The following is a 6,798-nucleotide window of genomic DNA, read 5'->3' on the forward strand; positions in this document are numbered from 1 at the left end:
GTGTAAGGATTGGTGTCTTTTAAGTTGACCCATTTTTTCCCTATAGCTCTTACTTATAGTCCATTATGTAATTGGTGTATGTATCAAAGGAAGCGGGATTGACAGGTTGCGTGAGAATTAACAGTGTGTGTGTGCGTGTGCATACGAGTGAGAGAGCGAGAGAGAGAGAACGGAAGAAAGACAGACAGAAATAAAGGAGTGATGGAAAGAGAGGTAGAGTAGGGAGAGCATGGAGAGTATTAATTGTGTGTATTGTGAAGGGCTTGGCAAAGTATGGCTCTCGAGGTGCTGGGGAGCGAGCCCTTCACATGTCGGCGTGATCAGAGCCAAGCTCTCAGGCTCCTGTATTCCAATGCAATTAGGCCCCTCAAAGGCCTGCTTAAAGCTGCACCCCTCAGCAAGCAGAGCCACCAGTGGTTCTAGTCTATTGTGGTGGGAGGTGTATTCTGTCCCTCTTTGAACCTGGATGAGACCACCCCAGTGAAGAGAAAAAGGGAGGATTACCCAATGTATACTTCTCCGGAAGTCCACTGATGAGCTGATCTTTAGACTAACTACCCACGATAATAAGATGCGTTGTTCCTAGAGCTGTGGATGTAGTTTCCGATTAGTGCCATTGGCGATGTTGTTCATTGAACTTTGAAGCTGAGGTATTTTCAGCATTAGTTGTAAAAAATTGTTAGTAGGTATTGTTAGTTGGTAAATTGTTTGATCGTAGTCTAGTAGTTCGGAAGTAGTAGTTTCCTCCCACCATAACAGTCAAGTAAGTCAACAAGTGGTGTCTAGGCCTACTACCACCTCCTCCACATTGGCAGCGGTATTACAACTATCTGAACAGCATGCTGTTCTGCAATAAAACGTGCCATGCTTCCAGTGAGATCTCTTGGCCCTATTTCATCATGTCTTATTCCCCAGAAAGCATTTCATGTAGATTACCAACCTAACACTCCTCCCGAAAAAAAACACAAAAAAAACTGGCACATGAACACCTGCATCGCTCCTCAAAAGCATCAACAGATTAGGGAGGTAATCCAGACAACCACGTCTTTGATTCTAGGGTTGGCAGACAGTAATGCCAAGCATAATGCCCTGTATTATTTCATACCCTCCCAGCACGCCAACCTGGCACAAAGCATTTCCTTTTCAAATCTTTTGCCCGGATGCGCTTTGAAGAATTCTCCACACACATTAGGTATGGATCTCTCTTCCCTGTCAATGCATTATTACCCTGTCAGGTGATCCTATTAAAACGAAAGGGAAAGGGAGAGATGGAATCAGAGGTTGTCCTTATAGTTAATAGGGTGTCTAAACTAGAGGGTGAGGAGCCTCCCTTCTGTTCCTCCTTTCTCTGCATAGAAACGTGTGTGTGAGACAGACAGAGTGTGTGTCTATGTGTGTGTGTATGTGTGAGAGAGTGAGGGTATATCTTTGTAAGTGTGCATGCGTGTGTGCGAGATCTCACGGTCCCGTCGCTCATGTGCAGCTCGATTAGCCCCACGTGCCTCGTTCGTCAGACGTGGAGTCAGAGCAGATGGTTGGTGATGCTGTGTTACCATGCGGCTGCGCTATGTAATGCTATTCTAATTGAAACATCAATATAGCCGTGTCAATACGGTGGCGGTACTTCACAGCAGTACCATGGTAAACTGGGAGAAAGATCTTATGATCACAAACCACATCTTGGGAAAGAAACTTTTTGATTGTATATTTTTGTTTTGATAAATGTTTCGATACTGTTGTTTAAATCAAACAGGGTAGGCCTACCTTCATGTTGCTGTTATCAAAGGTTGTCTCAGACCTCACCTTAATAAAACAATGTATCTCACTCCTCAATGCCCAACGTGTTATTGTATTGTCTTATATAAGTACCTAAAAAACGGTGTCCCCCTATTACAAGCGTAAATTGGGGTCCTGAAAACACTGAGGATATGAGCCAACCAATTATTTGTTTCTCTGTCAGGGTGCATTTTTTTTATGAATTGATCAAAGGTTGAGAGCACTCAAATTGCTATTATTATCATGGATTATCATGTGGTTATTTGAGATCAGTCGAGGACAGAGAGAAATTAGACAGCTGAAATGTAATTTGTTGTTTGTCCAACCCAATGAGGAATGACATTCAGTTAATGAGAATGTAATTCATTTCCTGAGCTGAATTCACACTTCCATGAAGTAAAAACAAAAACACAAATGTAACTTTCATAAACCTTTACAACTTTGGCAGCAAGAGTCAAAATAGGAGGTGGTTATTGAGAATTGTGCAGATCTTTTTTTTTAAACAAAAACATTTTTGTGTAAGAGTGTGAGAATGTATTTTAAGCCTCTCGTCCTCCTCTTTAAGGCTATGTTGAAAATGTCTCTCTCTCGCTCCCACTTTTAGGCAAATGTAAACATACAGATCCCATAGTTCTCTTTACAGTCTCTGTTGGACCAGGGCTGAGATATGCTGTTTCAACTGTGCCCCTTGCCCTCACTGCCCGGTGCCCCTCCTCCTCTGCCCCTGCCCCTACCCATGGTCTGCCCTGCGTGCCGGTGCTCTGCTGGTTTGGAGAAGATCCTTAAGGTGCATCTCTCGGACATCCACGGCGACATCATGCAATAGCTGTGTCCTTTTCTGAGGTGGTGAGGACCTGGTGACTCCGCCCACGCTGTCATGGAGTTTATGCATCATCCCAAGATGCTCCACCCCCACCATTGGATCTGCTCCCTGGAAGTTCTGCAGGGCAATGTCTGCCTATGGTAACTGGAAGAGACCAACAGCCAACTCAAACATGGCAGAAATAACACACACAAAACACAATGAGATATATTGTGGATAGTTAACCCAGCACATGTAGACAACTACAAATAGACAGAAGACAGCACACACACAAGAAATACTGTATTATCTCTGGTAGTCGGTCACCTGTGGAGACTGATTCCCTGTAATGGACTTATGGGGAAACCAGTTGGCCTTCACTTTATCCCTGAGAGTGTTCCACATGAGCTTCAGGTGGGAGTTGGAGGTCTGTTCCATCGGTATCATCCAGATCCAGAGAATTGAAGGACTGCACCGGATGGTAAACAAGTTTGGAATTCTAAAAGATCAAAAATAGACACATCCCAAACATGAGACATGGTGGGAAATAAATGAAAGAAATTCAGTATCCAGGGAGATCTTACTGGTATGTTTCCATAGAATAGAATAAAAGTGATTAGAATAGAATAGAATAGAATGGATCTTAATTCATTCATTATAACATAGATAATGGCTCTTCAAACACTCACATAAACTACGCGTGCACTGAAGCCTTTTAGTTTCTTGTAACAGAATTAGTGAAAATAAAGCCCCAGTAGGGCATATGAACAACTGCAAAGCTATTTTAAAAAACACAGAGAGAACAAACTAGAGAACTACAGTAAATGCCATCTACAGTAAATGCCAACTACAGTAAATGCCATCGTACCTTGTTTTTGGACCACAGTAGAAAATATGTGAGTCCAATATACAGTGGTGTAAAGTACTTAAGTAAAAATACTTTAAAGTACTACTTAAGTAGTTTTTTGGGGTATCTGTACTTTACTTTACTATTTATATTTTATACAAATTTTACTTTTACTTCGTACATTTTCCCTGACACACAAAAGTACCCGTTACATTTTGAATGCTTAGTAGTACAGAAAGGACTGGCTATCTGTAAATAAATAAAAACTAGAAAATGTGGCCGTCTGCTTTGCTTAATACAAGGAATCTAAAATGATTTATACTTGTACTTTTGATACTTAAGTATATTTGAGCAATTACATTTACTTTGATACTTAAGTATATTTAAAACCAAATACTTTTAGACTTTTACTCAAGTAGTATTTTACTGGGTGAATTTCACTTTTACTTGAGTCATTTTCTATTAAGGTATCTTTTACTTTTACCAAAGTATGACAATTGGGTACTTTTTCCACCACTGCCAAAATTGTCCAAATAGAAATAAAACTGAACGTAAAATCGTAGGAATGTTTGAACTTCAAAGTCAAGCACATCACTTCCATCTGAAATATTAATTTAAAGATAATCTCTTGTGATTTAAAAATGAAAAATGTGTCGGCAATGGTTGGTGAATGTGATATTTGGGTAAAACAAATATGTTGGTGAGGTGGAGGATTTGAACCGGAAAGTTCATAGTGGGGAGGCGCTGATTCCGCTAGTTCACATTCAGCCACATATGTTCATTCTAGAAATTGTTATTTTTGGCATCTTACCTAAAAAACACTGGAGCTAGTTACACACATACAATGTTTTCAAAATACATATTTGAACCACGTTGACATACTGTACATGATTACATTGTGCATGTTCATTTATACAGTAATTATTATTCAACATGTTCCTTGTCCCATCGTGCTCTAGCGACTCCTGTGGCAAGCTGGATGCAGTGCATGCTGACACATTTGCCAGGTGTACGGTGTTTCCTCTGACACATTGGTGCGGCTGGCGTTCAGGGTAAGCGGGCATTGTGTCAAGAAGCAGGGCGGCTTGGCTGGGTTGTGTTTCGGAGGATGCACGGCTCTTGACCTTTGTCTTTCCCGAGGCCGTATGGGAGTTGCAGTGATGGGACAAGACTGTAACTACCAATTGGGGAGAAAAATTTGTAAAACATTTGTAAAAACATTAAAAAGCACTGTGTGTCACTAAATAAATGCAACATGGTCCCATGTTTCATGAGCTGAAATAAAAGATCCCAGAAATGTTCCATATGCACAGAAAGCTTATTTCTCTAAAATGTTCCATTTGCACAGAAAGCTTATTTCTCTAAAATGTTGTGCACAATTTTGCTTACATCCCTGTTAGTGCAAACACAACGCCACAGAACTCTCAAGTTTTGAGGGAGCGTGCAATTGGCATGCTGACTACAGGAATGTCCACCAGAGCTGTTGCCAGAGAATTGAATGTAAATGTCTCTACCATAAGCCGCTTCCAACATTGTTTTAGAGAATTTGGCAGTATGTCCAGTCGGCCTCACAACCTCAGACCACGTGCAACCACGCCAGCCCAGGACTTCCACATCCGGCTTCTTCACCTGCAGGATCGTCTGACACCAGTCACCCGAACAGCTGATGAAACTGTGGGTTTGCAGAACCGATTAATTTCTGCACAAAATCGTCATCCTCACCAGGGTCTTCCCTGACTGCAGTTTGTTGTCGTAATCGACTTCAGTGGGCAAATGCTCACCTTCGATGGCCACTGGCATGCTGGAGAAGGGTGTTCTTCAGAGATGAATCTCAGTTTCAACTGTCCAGGCAGATGGCAGACAGTGTAGCACGTATGGCGTCGTGTCAGCAAGCAGTTTGCTGATGTCAACGTCGTGAACAGAGTGCCCCATGGTGGCAGTGGGGTTATGGTATGGGCAGGCATAAGCTACGGACAACAAACACAATTGCATTTGATCGATGGCAATTTGATTGCACAGAGATACTGTGACGAGATCCTGAGGCCCGTTGTCATGCCATTCATCCGCCGCCATCACCTAATCTGCATCTCAAGGATCTGTACACAATTCCTGGAAACTGAAAATGTCCCAGTTCTTCCATGGCCTGCATACTCACCAGACATGTCACCCATTGAGAATGTTTGGGATGCTCTGGATCGACATGTACGACAGCGTATTCCAGTTCCCACCAATATCCAGCAACTTCGCAAAGCCATTGAAGAGGAGTGGGACAACTTTACACAGGCCACAATCAACAGCCTGATCAACTCTATGTAAAGGCGATGTGTCGCACTGCATTAGGTAAATGGGGATCACACCAGATACTGACTGGTTTTCTGATCCACGCCCCTACCTTTTTTATAAAGGTATCTGTGACCAACAGATGCATATCTGTATTCTCAGTCATGTGAAATCCATAGATTAGGGCCTAATTAATTTATTTCAATTGACTGATTTCCTTATATAAACTGTAACTCAGTAAAGTCCTTGAATATGTTGCATCTTGCGATTAATACTTTTAGTTTAGTTCCACAGCCATTTTTTTGTAAAATTCCACAAAAAACATCTAGCTGAATGAACACTAGAAACAAATTGAGTAAACACCTCATTTTATGTTGTTTAAGCTAAGTTTGGGCAAACCAAAATTGAATGCTCACTTAAATTCAAATAACTTAATACTATTTAGTTGAAACTAGATTTACTTTTGACTGGGTTTTCAAGATTAGTTTCAAGAAGCCAGTAAGGCCCCCCCCCCCTACACACACACACAAATACACGCACGCACGCACGCACACACCAGCAGCATACCACCATATACTCTCCTCACACTAATTTCCCCAATGGATGAAACCTACAGCAGTCTTAGCTTGGTATCTCTCTCTTTGTCCAGAGAAGAAGAGCCGTAAAGAGGAAGCTGACAGAGATGTTTCTTAGAACCGTCCCTCCCCCACTGTCACCCTGGGACAGTAGAGGTCCCCTCCCTAATGGATCAAACAAAGGACATCATTTGTAGGCCAAGTCTTTTTCTGAGCCCCCTCTCCTCAGCTCCGCATACCAATCCAATACAGCCCAAGGAGAAAACCTCAGCGCTAGCGTTTGGACTGGGGGTTAGAAGGTCTGTTTACTCTCCGTCAAGCATCGATTTATTATTTTCTCCAATTTATTTCTCCTCCACGCCTCTGCAATCCATTCAGATCAGCCTCTGGGGGGAACAACCCCAGGAAAGACATTGTCTTCCCAAGTGTACAGGCCCACAACGTAGCCGAACACTGACACAACTCATCTAGAACACAGATAGACAACGTGGGCCATCTACACTGACTGACAGTTAAGG

At 42.2% G+C, this 6,798-nt stretch overlaps 1 pseudogene; it reads right to left on the reverse strand.

The window, feature by feature from the left end:
- Window positions 1-2,506: 2,506 nt before the first annotated feature.
- Window positions 2,507-6,798, reverse strand: part of LOC129858610 (PC3-like endoprotease variant B) — a 148,677-nt pseudogene continuing 144,385 nt past the window's right edge.

Source organism: Salvelinus fontinalis, chromosome 6, assembly GCF_029448725.1.
Source record: "Salvelinus fontinalis isolate EN_2023a chromosome 6, ASM2944872v1, whole genome shotgun sequence".
Classification (NCBI taxonomy): domain Eukaryota; kingdom Metazoa; phylum Chordata; class Actinopteri; order Salmoniformes; family Salmonidae; genus Salvelinus; species Salvelinus fontinalis.